Source organism: Podarcis erhardii (genome assembly GCF_964252035.2).
Source record: "Podarcis erhardii genome assembly, chromosome: 6".
In the NCBI taxonomy this organism is placed as follows: Eukaryota; Metazoa; Chordata; class Lepidosauria; order Squamata; family Lacertidae; genus Podarcis; species Podarcis erhardii.
In genome coordinates, this window is record NC_138510.1 from 42428396 (window position 1) to 42443964 (window position 15569).

The 15569-nt window shown below is 41.9% G+C and overlaps 1 protein-coding gene across 14 annotated transcripts in view; it reads right to left on the reverse strand.

Moving 5' to 3' along the window:
• The window catches only part of NFASC (neurofascin), a 180121-nt gene that overhangs the window by 130956 nt on the left and 33596 nt on the right, over positions 1 to 15569 (reverse strand). Inside the window, exon 1 of one of the 14 annotated variants that reach the window (XM_081866293.1) lies at positions 10936 to 11071. The exons of the other annotated variants lie outside the window; for them this stretch is intronic. The gene's annotated coding sequence lies outside the window, so the exon portion shown is untranslated. Of the gene's footprint in view, positions 1 to 10935; positions 11072 to 15569 lie in introns of those variants that run through there. 14 annotated transcript variants of the gene reach the window in all.

The following is a 15569-nucleotide window of genomic DNA, read 5'->3' on the forward strand; positions in this document are numbered from 1 at the left end:
AAGACACATGTCTGAGACACTGGATAGCTACTGCCATTCACTGTGTAGATAATAATGAGCCAGGTGAACCAATAATTTGACAAGGCACTTCCTATATTCTTGTTCCAAATGGGGAAATGTTAGGCTATCTAAAAGTGAGTCTTTTTGCATACTGAGCTTCAAAGTTATTCTGAGAAATCAATCCTCATATCTGGTCAGATAGCAATGCAAATGACGAAAAAAAACCTTCAATATGCTATATTATTGTTAAACTTGGACATTTCAGTTTTAGTTCAGTCGCCTAGATAGTAATCCCAAGAAATCACCTACAGCAAAACATTGAGTGCACCAGAGGAAGGGACAATTCATGTGTTTGAGTCAGCAATGTGGCTTCTTGGACATAGTTTTGTTTTAAGTCAATACTCAAAAGTCAAATGGAAATCCAAAATACTAATCAAACGCACCCCCTACAATTGTATATGATCCATCCCTGCTTTGGAAAGCTTTCATTCATTCATTCAAAATACCTATGCTCCACTTGATAGTCCCTAGAGCAGCCATGACCAACCTTGGCCCTCCAGATGTTTTTGGACTACAACTCCCATCATCCCTAGCTAAAAGGACCAGTGGTTAGGGATGATAGGAACTGTAGTCCCTAAACATCTGGAGAAGTTTGGCCATGCCTGCCCTAGAGGCTCTCAAAGTGACTTACAAAAGATCTCAGCAATATAATAAAATCAATGTAGTATCAGAAACAGAAATATTGTTGGTGTCCATATGGTGCCAGGATCCTGCCCTCATCCTGCCCACTACCCACCAGGCAAACCCACTGAGCTCTTCTGAGGCAAGGAAGTGGGGCAAAGCAGCTAGATCTTGCTCAGCCCATGATGGAGGCAAATATTATCTCAAGTGCCAAATCACAGTCTGAACTTCTGACAGATAAACCAGAAGCTGCTAACTGAAGATATTAGTTAGGGAATAGTATTTTAAAGCAACACTGCTACAGTCATAGTTACAAGGCAAACTGCTAGATCAGAGGACTTATTACATGATCAACATTTCAGTAGAGATACTTTTTATTGTAACTAAAGAATGCCCTAAAACCCCTGAAAACCCATGACTTTGAATATTTAAATAGTTTTTTTTAATGAACCTTTTATGAGGCTACTGTGATTTTTATTCTTTTGGGATTGGCAAAAGACTCCCATCGCCAATGAATCAGATCATGCTTTGCAAAAATAAAAAAAATAAAAATTACACAGTCCTCCATAATAGCAACACAATCCATTTGTTACAATCCATGGGGAGCAAGGCAGTTTCTTGTATCCATAACAACCTGCATTTATGCACAGGGATTCCCTAGTGAATTGAATGATCAAAAATTATTCATGAAACGTATGTGTGATTTTTGCCTCCGGTAATGCATAGAAATTGCCAAGCAGGGCTTCCATCTCCCCCTCTTCCACCCACATCACACAGAGTGTTGCCTTCTTCAATCGTAGCAGCCCCCTCCTCCTAGCTAAATAGAGATATTTATTTCTTGCATTCAAGTAACAGGAAAGTCAGAGCTGAAACTGTAGGCATGGCTCATGTCTTGTGTTATTTGACAGCCACTGCTTCAAAATCCAGCCTCTCACTTGGAAGAGAGCAACAAGCCAAAATGCAATCCTAGGGAGTAATAACCAGCTTAACCTCACTTAATAACAACTGCAATCACTGCTTACCAGAGGTCACACTTTATCTTCCTGGTTCAGATTGGACTGCTGATCTTGAAACACTCTGAACTACTAGCTTGCTCCTTGCTCTACTGAGCACAGAAATATATTATCTTTAGAGACTCAGCCTCAGGTATGGAGAGACATTTCAGGAAACCAAATAGTATAACTGGGCTACTATGACTGAGATATTAATAGGGACTCTGAGTTCCGTGCACATTTTCAAGTAGATCTCATTATGCTCTTTCGCAAGCTTTAATCAAGCTTAATGCTTTCATTTTCATGGAGATTAGGGCTATGGAGTTTCATTTACTAAGAGAAAGTAAACAATAGACTCCCTGAGGTATAGAAGCACAGACTGGCAGAAAAAAGAGAGGACCCAACTCATCACTTCAGACCCTTCAGCATTAGGATACTTTTCATGACTTTCATGTCCACCAATGTTAAGGTTCTCATAGCCAATGTTTTAGGACATTAGAAATACCATGAAAGCAGGAAGAGGGTGGCACATGATGAATAAATACATGATGCTCTCTGTGGGGTCTTTGGCAAATCACTGCCCTAAGTGTTGCTCTTGGTCTAAGTAAGGATATGAACTGTGATGCACTGTGCACTGAACACAACTGAGCATACAATTAAGCAGACCTCAATATGGGGATCCTTTCCCAGGCATACGGCCAAGTTTCCTTCAAATCAATGTCAGCCATATAACTACTAGCTGCTTGATACATTTTACATGAGATATTCAGCTCAGTTCAAGAATAGAAGACTGACAGGTGTCCTTGCTAAAAGTTCATATTTAAATTCACATTTTAAGTCCCCAGATGCCCTGGGTGTAACCAGCTATTTCTCATCTCTAGCAGAGATAGTGCAATTGTTTAAAACTTAATTTAATCTTTTCTAGGTCAGGAACTGTTACTTATGCCAGCCAAGCTAGTGTTTTGTATTCTTAAAATTGAATTATGTGGAATCTGCATGGTAAATCAAAGTTGACCTTCCAGTTCTACTTTTAGTAGAAAGCACTGGATAGACAAACATTTGAAAGAAATGCAACATGAATGTGGCATTCTCTTTGCACAGGCGTCCTCTTTTTAGAGATCAAATTAACAAGACCATACACAATGATTTTACCTACAATTAAACCCATGCCTTCAAAATGATTGTTCTTGGTCTTTGTCACCATACACACTGCTTAGTATTTACAATGAATAATTTGTAAGGTTATAATCTATAAATCTATAACATAAAAATAGACATCTTGCAGTACTTTATATAGTGGGAATAAACTCTTTTCATCAGCAAGAATAGAATTACTCTTTTCTCAAGGAGACCTGAAGCTGAGCAAAAATTCAGGTTCTGACGGAGTTTTCAAACAGCAACTAGTCAAACTTACCTTGCTATGGGGAGCTAAACAGTAAACTCTGCTATTATGCAGCTTGTTAAGTTTCACCGATTTCAATAGGAGGCTCACAAAAAGGTAGCCAAAGTACATGGCAGCAGTGCTTGGTGGACTGGGCATTTAACTATCCTGTCCTCCTGACCTGGTCAATATTACTTGCTTCTTACTTGGATCTGGGGGTGGGTCAAGTGTTTCCAGGAAGGGGTTGCCCTTTGTTGAGGCCAAGGCAACCCAAACCAGAATGCTCTTCCCAGAGAAGTCCCAGGGAAGCACCAATGTTTCAGTGCCAGGTAAAGACCTATTTGTTTTCCTGGCCATTTGGGAAACAGTGATGATATATTGTACTATATTGTTACATTTGTTTTTAATATGTCTTTGTTTTTTGTTTTTTTAAATGGATGTTAATTGCTATAGGACTTTTTATATTGGGAAGCAATATGCAGTTTTAATAAAGAGCATTAACTAAACTAATTGCCACTGACTTTGGTGACTCCATCAAGTACCTCTCCTGTGAAGAGCCCACCTTCCATCAGGTGACCTGTCTGAGGAAAGAACTGCATCACAGAAGCAACTCTAACCTCATGGTCCTGACATTGCTATCTGGCATGCCCCAGACATTGTCACCAGTTCTGCTCCCAGATCTGATTGAGAGCAGTTACACTCCCACACAGGCAGAGCTATATAACTGTAGGACTACATGCCTGTGTTATAACAGCTATAACTAGAAGAACTAGTGCCCAAGCTTATAGAATCTTAAGAGTTGGAAGGGACCCGAGGACCATTGAGTCCAACCCACTGCGATGCAAGAATTTCAGCTAAAGCATCCATGACAGATGGCTTGTGTTTTTTCCCCTCTCCTCCCCACCTATCCCCTTTTCATTTTGTGTCATGTCTTTTTGAATTCTAAGCCTGAGAACAGGGACAGTCTTACTACTGTTTTTCATATGCCATCCTGGAAGCATGTTTGACTGAAGAGTGGGTTATAAATGTTTCAAATAAATATTCCAAGCTCACAACTACAAGTGATATCTAAAGCTTGTAAAGGTCAAAATCTAGTTCTAATTAATCAGAATAACAGCTGCTCTTTAGGAGGACAGATCTGTATTAAATAAGCACAATATCCTCTCTCTTCAAATGGTAACACGTTTAACACACTATATTCTTTTCAAATTCTTGAATACACTTTTATCCTTATTTTGCTTGATCTACAGTTACTTTGAATTTTGGACAACTCTGCTATTCAGGCAAAAAAAAAAAATTCACTGAAGATATAAATTCAGACAGACAATGGCTGTGTATACTTTACCGGCTTTAAATGAAGCAAGGTTGTTTTTTCTCACTGCATTTCAAGTCAAATTTGCTTGCTGCTGTACATATCAGCATGGGTTCATGTGCACTGAAGTCACCCATACCAATGGGTAGAGACTGGGTGATGGTGTCTTCACCTGATGGTACTGCCTGGTTGGTTTCCCTGCCCTGCCTCTGCCCCCAGAAATCCAGATGGAAAGGAAGTCTTCACAAATGGACACACCTGGGATTCCATGCAACTTGAATAAGGAAACCGTGCTCACGTTGGATTGAAGGAAACCGCATAAAAACACAGTATTGTACAAGAAACTACAGTATAACTCTGGATCTTAGGTAATATGTGTACATGAATTCAAAAACAAGCAGTGGAAATGCACTGTAGCCAGAGTAAACAGTAATGTGTACACAGCCAATAACTTCCTTTTCTAAACACAGATTTATGATGACACTGTCTCAATAAACAGGTCTGTGATGCTGAGAAAAGACTGGAGGGGAAAGAATTAAGGCAACAATATTTCCAAGTGTTCTGCCTTCTGTCTGCAACTTGCCCACACTGGTTTGGGTGGGAAAGAAAACATGCAGAGGAAACAATCAGGCAATGCTGCCTAATTTGTAACTGAACCTTAATTAGATGAGGCACGTGTGACTTAATACTTCTCTCCATGCACAAAAATTTCCTGCACGTAGAAGACTGAGCTGTCAGGAAGGCTCTAGCTGCACTTTCTCCCAGAAATACTAGTTTTCCATATGCAGGAATGTTCGGTTAGGTAACCGCTGTGGTAATGCATAGATAATAGCCATTAGAGAATGAATGAGGGTTTACCACACAAAGTTCAAAAGACTGAAAGCCTTTCTACCCCTGCTCCAATTAACAAACACAGTTCCGGGGGGGGGGGGGGGGGCTTCAGGTTCACATGGCTTGAAAAAAACAGAATAAACATGATTCCATACCAGGTGCCTTGATAAGCTTCATTTATCTTGGTGCAAACTGTGCACCATTGCTACTAAACTCCATCATGGATTATGTCTAACAATGATATTTAGCCAAAACAATTAGGAATGAGAGATTCTTGCTCAGACTGAAAAGTACAACAAATAACGGACATCAACACTATGTCTCACTCTTGAGTATTTAAAGGTACCTGGCTGTCCAACATCAGAAACTGAAAGTTGGCAGCTGGACTAGATGGATCTTGGTCTCATTCTTTAAATCCATGTGCTCTTTAGCCAGAAGGGTTCCCCGAACAACTTACAAAGATCAGACGTAAGACATGTCCAATGTATAGCAAGACATGTAAAGCATGCTAGGCCATACCTAATTATCTTCTATCTTCTAAGCCTGAAGGCAAAGTAGTGTACTACTTTTATTGTACTAACATTCACTGCTCTTCAATCCTAGGAAACAGGTCCATTGTTGGGGGAGCAGTGAGGGGAACTGAGTCCTGAGTCCTTTGTTCTGGACCCTCAATCTCCAGTCCCTTCTCCTGATTAAAAAATAGATCATTTTTAAAAACTTTGGGTGGGATTCACCTAACCAGCCAAGTCAGAAGAAGCCCTGTGCAAGGAATTCCACATATGCAATGGGGCTTTCCCCTCTCTCTTCACCCAGCGTGTCCCTTGAAATTAGCTATAGGGGCATTGGGAGAATCCCCCAGAACAGTGTGCAGGGGAGGAAAGGAATATCCTTTCATCTGGCAATCTGGAATGTTTGTGCAGATGGAGTGATGGGAACAGCGTGACATTGAATCCCACACTTTGCTTACAGGGTGACTGAGAACATTACAAAACAAAGTGCCGTTGAGATCCCAGTCACAATGTGCCCAGAGGCACCTGTGCTAATATATACACAAGAAGCAGTTCTTGCCAACAGACTGCAGGTGAGCTGGAGGGCCAAATCCACATACAGTGTACAGAGCCCAGAATATCCTGTTGGCACCCCATAGCTCAGAGTAAGCCCTGATAGCCAGAGTGCCCAGTCTTTTTCCGTGGTTAAGTAACATGCCTGCCAGGAAACCTCCATGTGTTTCATTACGCCTATGACTGGGCCCACGTGTTCACACCTGGCTCCTTGGCTCTTGAATACCAGAAAGGCTCATGCAGACCATGCAAAGAGGCCAAGAAAAGGCACTGAAAGAAACCTTCCTCCCAATGTCAAAAGATACAAGTGCTCTAATGTAGCATTGCTGGATGGATCCAAGCCTTAGCTTAGAAGCTTCAGTTATGTCCTGGCACTAGGACCTAGAACACAATCCTTGAGTTGCTGTGCTTGGAGCTATAGCTAACAGGGTCAGGCAGTAAGACACAAGCACTGAATGGTTTGAAGAATAATTACCACCCAAGCTCTTTTGTACTATTTTATAAAATGTGCTCACAGCACCTCTGATCCCAGTGGTCCAATCAGCACTTCTTATTAACACCTTCTGAAAATCCCATTTCCTTTCCTTCTGCACTTGCAGAAGTTACACATGAATGGTTCATTAATGAAATGGGCAAGGAAAACTGCCATGTACTTCACCTACTCCCCCACACCATATCTAACTCCTTTCGCTTAAGGTATGATTAATAGTTCATATTGCCTTTGCTCCAATCGGAGACATGAAACTAAAGTATAATTGGAGACCGCTTTCAAAACAATGGCATTGTGACATGCAATTATTATTTGGGGAATGCGTTGGATGGCAGTGAATCTCAATGAAAAGTAAAGTTTGTCACTTGCACAGGTTAAAAAAAAATCAGACCAAAACGCAGCAACTTTCAAATTGCTTTGCCCAGTTAGTGTCTCAGTTTGGGGCAGCATGCCTCAATCCTTTTAGGAAGATTTAAGATTTATTTCTAAAACTTTCTATACACTGAGCAACTCAGTTCTATGAACTGCTTTTACTTGTTGGTTTATTGGTGTAGAGAGACAGTCAAGAGACTTGCAGCCTGCATCAAACACAAAATATAAAAAAATAAAATATTATTAAAATAGAGAATAGAGATAGCAGGTAGAAAAAAGTAACCTGCAAGGGGAAGAATCAAAAAAGATGGCTGGAAGGACATGGAACAGAGAAAAAGGGGAGATTCAAACAGGAAGGGAGTGGCAGCTGGTGGAAAGTCATAGCCCAGGCTGTGCTTACAAAAAAGAATAAATATTAAAGTGAGATGTATTCTGAAGTGTTGGGGTAGCCCATCCCATTTCACCATCTGAGGCAAAATGGAAATTGCCACTTCCTGGCCCCGCCCACCACCACCCACTTCCACTGCTGAGCTCCAGGACTCGCCCAACTTGGCAGAAGCTGGAGCACTCCTCCAGGTGTTGGTACTCGCTTGGCTTCTCTGCCTGGGGAGCGGGTGGGGGGGGGAGATGAGCAGCAATGTCACACAACAGAATGCCTCCCTCTTGGTGGCAGAAGCAAGTGGGGTGGACAGGCACTTCACCCTGTGTCATGGGAGGGCCGGCTCTGCTGAAGTGGTAACAAACCTAGGAGGGCTGGGTATACTGAGTTTCTGAACTAACCTTTACCAACCCTAAGAATTGAGAAACCTAAAATTCTTTCTCCTAGCTGTAGGAGCAGTAATCACCCATTACAATGCACTGGCACTAGTAGCTCTTGCTTGGCACAGTCATGACATGCATTATGAAAGAAAGAACAGCACGCAAGAACCCATTTTCAGGAGGCATCAAATTAAGATATTCAACATTTGACTAGTTTTTCTGGAGGAAATGGGACCCGTTGTATTCAATGCACAGCTGTTGCTAGAACAGTTCTAGCTAGGCTTGCCAGATGTCCTGGGGCTCAGATCCTGAGACACAGGGAGCAAAGCCTGGGAGCTAAGGGGTGGCACCTGTCAGAACAGATGGCAAAACCCAGAGGCAATTGCTGATTAAGAGATTTCATGTCCCCCCTTTGGCTGATCTCTATCTAGCGCGAAATGAATTGCCCTATTCCCTATGTGTTTTCAAGATAGATTTGTTATGCCTCTCAGTCACTCGCTCCCCAAAGAGAAAAGTCCCATGTTTCTTGTGTGTATATGTTTTATTGTGATGCATCATCATCACCTTTCTTTCTTTCTTTCTTTCTTTCTTTCTTTCTTTCTTTCTTTCTATCTTTCTTTCTTTCTTTCTTTCTTTCTTTCTTTCCTTCCTTCCTTCTTTCCTTCTTTCTCTCTTTCTTTGCCACCCATCTGACTGGGTTGCCCCAGCCACTCTGGGTGGCTTCCAACAAATTAAAACACAGTAAGACATCAAAACTAAAAACTTCCATATACAGAGCTGCCTTTTTTTCACCCCCCCCCCTGCCTCCATTTATATCCAACCAACAGGCTGACAATAGGTAAACAAAAATGTTTTTGCCTGGGGTCTAAAAGAAAGAAGGATGGGCTCCAAGAGTGTCAAACAAAAACACAGAAAGGCCCTTTCTCTTGTTGCTACTTACTTCTCCTCTGGTAAGGATGACATTGGGAAAGACTTCAGCAAATGACCTAAGGGCATGGGCAGATTGTTATGGGAAAGGTACTTCTTAAGGTAGAATAAAAGATAGTAGCTAGATTCTACCTGCTGGGATAGATACAACTATTTTAAAATGTACTGCACAACTGTATGTTCATCAGTAGCATCTATTTACTGAGTAGGGAGAAGTTAATAATACACCTGCCCTAGGAAGAGTAAAAAACCCCGCATGTGCTAACCAGCTTACCTTCCATTATACTCCTGTTTTCTTACATATGGATCATCATATCAAGTAACCAACAGACAGTGGTCTGAGGTGAACCCAAGTTAGACTTCCTGTATAGTTTTCAATCACACAGAATCTGATCCATATAGTTTGGAAGAAAGACTTGGCACAAAGCTTCCTACTCATTTCCATGACCCCTTGCCTCAAAACTGCTTTGATCCTATCCAGTGATGTGGGTTTTCTGAGAAGTTTTGAATCCGAGAAAATTCTGAAGATGTTTCTGCTGCCCTAAATTTATTGGGCTTCTGCTGGACTAAAATTGATTGGGGTCTGCTTTAACATGCTTACCTTAAAAAGAAAAAAGGGGGGAAAGTATGATGTATATGTCTCAAGTTTTATTTTATGTTTTGGCAATAACATATAATTGAAGTATTGCATGGGGGAATCCATAAAATGCACTTACTTGTGTGGTTTAAATATAGTCAATAAGTGCATAACTACTCTTAGAAAGTATTTTATTAGAATACTGAAATATGATATGACAAGCTTAGATTTCTTTACATTTTTTTTTTAAATATGAAGGCAACGAAAATGTTAAGGCACTTATTTGAGCCACCCAAAGAACTACCTTTATTTACACAGGCAAGCATGCTCTCCTAAGAACAGTCACCTGAAGAAGTTAATTACAACTTTGAAGCTGCCTACTTTGACTGCTGTTGTACCCATTCATTACATTACTTATTCATTTTATGAAACCACACATTTTTTGAAATGGGAAATTTCCTGCCTCTCATTACTGATCACCTCTATTGTTGTTACAAAGCAGAAGGATGCCAACATGTTCGATTCTTTGAAGAAACCTGCCATCATTCAGAAATATTTATCCACTCAAAACATTTATAGCCTGCCTTTCCTTTTAAAAGCTCAGGGAAGCTTATAATACAGTAAAAAAGGCCAAAGTTACAAGAATGGAAGTGCAGCAGAATACAAAAAGGCAAGCAGACTACAAGATTCTAGGGACTCTCATCCGCTCTGAGTGTTTTTAAATTATGGGGGGGGGGGGGAGAGCCCAGGCTGCATATCTTTTTTATAGGAAGGGTAACATATTCAGAGTTCAGTAAAATCTTCCTTTTTAAAGCAAAATATTCAGGCATAGAGGAGGAAAGTGGACATTCCCCTGCCACCATACCTCATCTTGCATTGTATTCTAAAAATGTAGCTGGGGGGGGGGGAATCTATAAGTGTTCTAGCTCTGAGGTTTGCATCTGTGTTCCCTTAAATCAGTATTTTAACCACTGTACCTCTAAAGATATATTGGCATTTCTACCATGACTGGAAAATCAAAGTCACACAACAATCAAATTATTTCTGCTTTCCCCATCAGATAATGAAGGCCCAATGCATTTCTCCCCTATCTGCCAGCAGAACTTTGAATTCAAATAGGTGCATGTGAAGACACGCAATAAATCAATGAGAGATTCAAGGGCAAGAACACGAGGGAGGGGGAGGGACACATATGGATTAATTTTATTGACAGTGCTAGAGCAGAGTGCAATGCTAGCAACCACAAAAAGCAAAGGCGCTAAAATGAAACTATTGCCGCAAAACAAAATCAGAAATCATGTTGTCATTGGGTTTCCTCAAGCAATGCTAAAGACACAGCTGCATTAGAAAACTCCAGCTCTAATCTTTTGTTTAGACTGGATGAGAGGCCACAACAAAATATTTCAGTGCTCCCTTCTAGAGGATGCTGGCAGAGAGGTACTGGACCAACCAACTGCTCACTTACTCTTCTACACCATTTCATCTTATAGCACCTGTTCAAATCTAATCTACATCTCCAAGAATTTGGTACCAAATCAGCAGACCAGCCTACCTTTATCACCTTTCACAATTAAGCCATTTCTCCTCCTCTTTCTCTCTCCCCTGCCAGGGCTATTCAATTGTCTTTCAGTCACCTTTATCCCAAAAGTGATGGTCCTCCAGGCAAGGCAAGGAATGATTCAGTCATGATTGCTAAGACGACCAAGGAAACCTCCAAGCTGCTCAGGTGGGTGAAAAATGCTGCTCCTTACTGTTTCCAAGGAAGCAGACCTCTGGCCTTCAGATGCTGTGAAAACCGAGCAGACTTTTTCCAGGGTCAAATATAGATGTAATGCAACTGCTGCTGGGAAGGAAAAAAATCACTCTCTGCTCACCATCCCTCCTCTGTGGCTTACATAGAGGCTCATTATCTCAAGCCCACCAAACCTTCAAGTGCCACAGCAAATGAGAGAGCACACCAGGCCACGTATTAACAGCTATTGCACACTCTCCTTGTTTACTCCTCCCCTCCCTCTCTGTGGATTTCCCTCGTGAATAATGCAGGAGTTGTAGTCCAAGACACTGCCCACTCTATGCTTCTCTCAGAGTCAGCTGAAAACAGGCTCAAGTGCCAGCTAGGGCCAGTCCCCATGTTCTGCACAGTGCAAGCCAGAGATCCTTGTACGGCAGCCTATTTTCTCTTGTTCCAAAAGATGCCGTCTCCTTTTTGTACCAGCTCTGTTTATGAAGCTAAGGAATCATAGAGGACAGAAAATATGATGCAGAAGTTAAACTATGAGGAGAGGGCGGCAGGTCTCATTTTCATAGACCTCGGGAAGGCCTCTCAAAAGTATGCAGAGCTGTGCTATAAAACAAGGCCATTTGATCATCACTGGATAATACTGTGATGAGGGCTCTGAGCCCCCACCCAGGAGAATATATTAGAGGTTCACTAGACTAGTTCTCTTGAGACATTTCTGTCTTCTCTGCTCTTCCAGAAGAGGGAGCTGTACTGCTGTCCCTGTTTCAAGAAAATAAATTACTGGACTGGCCATAAACTCTTCCATTGGTCTTTATTCATCCAGAAATGCTCATCTTGACTGGTTCTTCTCTCAGTGATTTGAACCTGTGACCACACTAGAAGTTTTTACCATGGAGAGGCAGCCACACACAAATGCCAAACTGGCCACCATTTTGTTGCTGCTGTGTTTCTGTTATGGAACCACTGCAATTTTTGTAGCAGCAGGCAACAGAGGAGGCTGAGTTTTCTCCTAGTCTCCACTATCAAATGCTGGCAAGCTACAGTACTAAGTACATCATCTATGGACATGCAAATCAAAATCTACATACAGATTGTTTCATGCTCTTCCTTTCAGAAAGCTGTTCTGGAGAGCCTTTACAGGATTAGTTTACACTGGCAGAGAACACACACTGCTTTTGCGATAATATATTCACAATTATAGCTCAGTTGGTTAGAGTGTGGTGCTGATAATGCCATGGTTGCAAGGTTGCAGGTTTGATCAAGGTTGCAACTATGGGACAGCTGTATATTCTTGCATTGCAGGGCATGGGACTAGGTGATCCTCATGTTCCCTTCCAACTCCTCAATTCTATGATTCTATGATATAGCTTGCGCAGGTTGTCTGGGGTACAGAGACTATAAAAACAGCAAATGTTGGTTCTAAAGTATAATGAGCTCCCCAAAACCTTAATGCAGCTTTTGGCAACCAAAATCTAAGCTGCTTGCACCCAGCTGATGGATTTTCTAGCTCCCAACCCATGCAGGTAGGTGTGACTCATATTCCAGACAAACGTGTACAGCTTCCCAGCACAACATGCATCACTACTTACCACTGTCTCTCAGACAATTAGAACTCTTAAAGAGTTGCTGATATAGCATTGACTGCAACATTATAGTGGCCCTTTAACTCCTTTAAAGAGTCCACTGTCTTGCTCACACAGTTAATTGGGGAAAGCCCTGTGCCTAACTTTCCAAATAGGGTTTAAAACAAAAAAAGTGTAAATGTAAGCACTAACCGCCTGATGCTATGCATGCTTATTTCAAAGTCAGCCCACTGAGTTCAATAGGGCTTAGGCACAATTAAAACGTGAAAGGCTGCTGACTAAAACTGCAAGCAAATGCAAACAAGCTGGGGTCCTGGGCATGGACACATAGGAAAAGACTCATCCAATTCCTTGCAGTACTTCTCTGCACTGGAGCTGTTCTGCTGAATCACTTACTGCATTGCTGGCAAAGCTAATAGGGGAATATTCTGAGAGCATTGCAGGGCTCCAGCCCTAGGACACACTGCACAGCCAAGCTGGCTAAGTGTTTTAAGTCATACAGCATTGCAAAACAGTGGAGGCTTTAAGAGACAATGAAAGGATAATTGCTTCACAGCAGGAGCAAATATAGCCCAAACAGGACTGCCCCTCAGTTATAGTTGGCAGCTTTTCAAACACTTAAATGTTTGTGCACTGACCCAGGACCAACTGCCAAAAAAAAGAGGAAACCTTTCCTCTGGCACTGAGGTCAGCATACTGAGCAAGTGCAGTAATAGCAATATCCACTCACCTCGATTTGGAATGGGTTAGGTCTCTCCAAGTCTCTCTTTTAGAATTCTTGGGGAAAGCACAGGCTTTCCCCAAGGATTTCCCCAAACTCAGGAAAACCCATCCTGGCACACTTCATCCAAAATTGCCACCCATCTTGTTCATCAGTTTCCCTCCTCTGCTACCTTTTCTACAATAATGTGGTGGACCAGAGGTGGGGGGGTGGGGACAGGAACTGGCAGCTAAGAGGGTTTTTACAAGCAAAGGATACGCTTTAAGTATCCAGTGCTGCAATAAAGGCTTCTATGCATGTTCCTCTATTGTGAACATGATCCCTGAGTGTTAATTTTAAATTACCATTATCTATTCCAGTCAGCCCTGAGTGCTCACTGGAAGGACAGATCCTGAAGCTGAGGCTCCAATACTCTGGTCACCTCATGAGAAGAGAAGACTCCCTGGAAAAGACCCTGATGTTGGAAAAGATGGCGGGCACAAGGAAAAGGGGACGACAGAGGACGAGATGGTTCGATAGTGTCTTCGAAGCTACAAACATGAGTCTGACCAAACTGCGGGAGGCAGTGGAAGACAAAAGTGCCTGGCGTGCTCTGGTCCATGGGGTCACGAAGAGTCAGACACGATAAACAACAACAACATCATTCTGGTCAGTATGTCAAGAAGATTCTCACCCCCTTAAAAAAATGGTATGCTGCTTATGTATGGAGACAAATTCCAGAAATAAGTTGGGGGGGGCGGAGGTGGAAACAGGTGCGTGTGAGGGACATGAAGATGCAATGAGCACCACAAAGTTGAAAGGATCTTTGACCCCCCCACCACCACCACACACAGACTCCAATGCAGAATCTGCAGTGCAGGATGCAACTATAGAACCCATCAGAGATGACCATCCATAGAATTAAAATCATTTTGAAGTGGGGTTGGGGAAAGGACCAGAACTCTGCAGGCACTTCACTCTACCACACCCACTAAACTTGATGGGCTGCATGTGTGTCTGTGTCTGCATGTAAGCCAGTTGCTAAGATCACATAACACTTTTGTACTATCACAAAACTGAAACACATCCCCAGACAAGAAACTGGATTATTAACTGGTGCTATCATGAGTAGGAAACGGGTTTAAACACCTCCACACACACTTCAGTGATGTCCCAAAGTAAACCACTTCATATATAAAACATGGGGCATCTTTTCCTTCACTTTCAAACCCCAGGTTTGGCAGGAGGGGAGGCTATTTCTCCTTAGCCATTTCAAAATATAGCTGATATGTATTTATGTGTATGTATTTATATCCTGCCTAATAACAAAAATTGTCTTGGTAATGTATGTGTGGGAACATTATTTACCTCCTTCTCAGGATCAAGAGGTCTCTGTCTTTTTCAGTTTGGGATAACAGGGTGAAGGGCATGGTTTGGAATAACAGACTTTGCCACTACTCTTTATATACCTGAGGCAATGGTCTCAGTGATGGATGAGAGAGTTGAGGATGAGTGGAAGAAGAATGATAAACCCACTCCTTCTCACCATCACTTCTATGCAGAGAGCCCAGCTTGTCTGTTTGGGGAATGGATGAGAGGGATAGTTGTGAGCAGGATAAGGAGAGGACTGGACTTCTCCATCCCTCCTTCCTTCTTGAAACTTCATCTCGTTAATTCTATAGCTTACACTGAAAATTACACACCAAAAGTCTCCTCCCTCCTTTTTTACACTGGAATCCATTTGGTGTAAGCATGCTGCATGATTTTTGTGTACATACCACAACACACCATGCATCAAGCAAAAGAGCTGTGCTTACATGGGCAGGAAGCCATGTCCCAACAAGTGTACCTTCTGCATGCACATGTAGTAGACAACACAGGGCTGAATTTGCCACATAGCTTGGGTAAAGTTTTTCCCAACAAAGAATGAAAAAATAGACTTGTGTGCAGCAGCCATTAGGGTATGCTCTATATTCTTCAACAAATCAATATATATTAATTGCATGCAAAGATTAAAGCTTGGAACTAGAGAGATAGTCTGGGGTTCTTCTCCATAGGCTTATTAGAGGTTGATAGAACACTCGTCATGGTGAGCATGGCAACAGAATTGTGGGTTCCATACATTAATGGTATAGCTGGAATGTAACAGAGGTAACCGACTG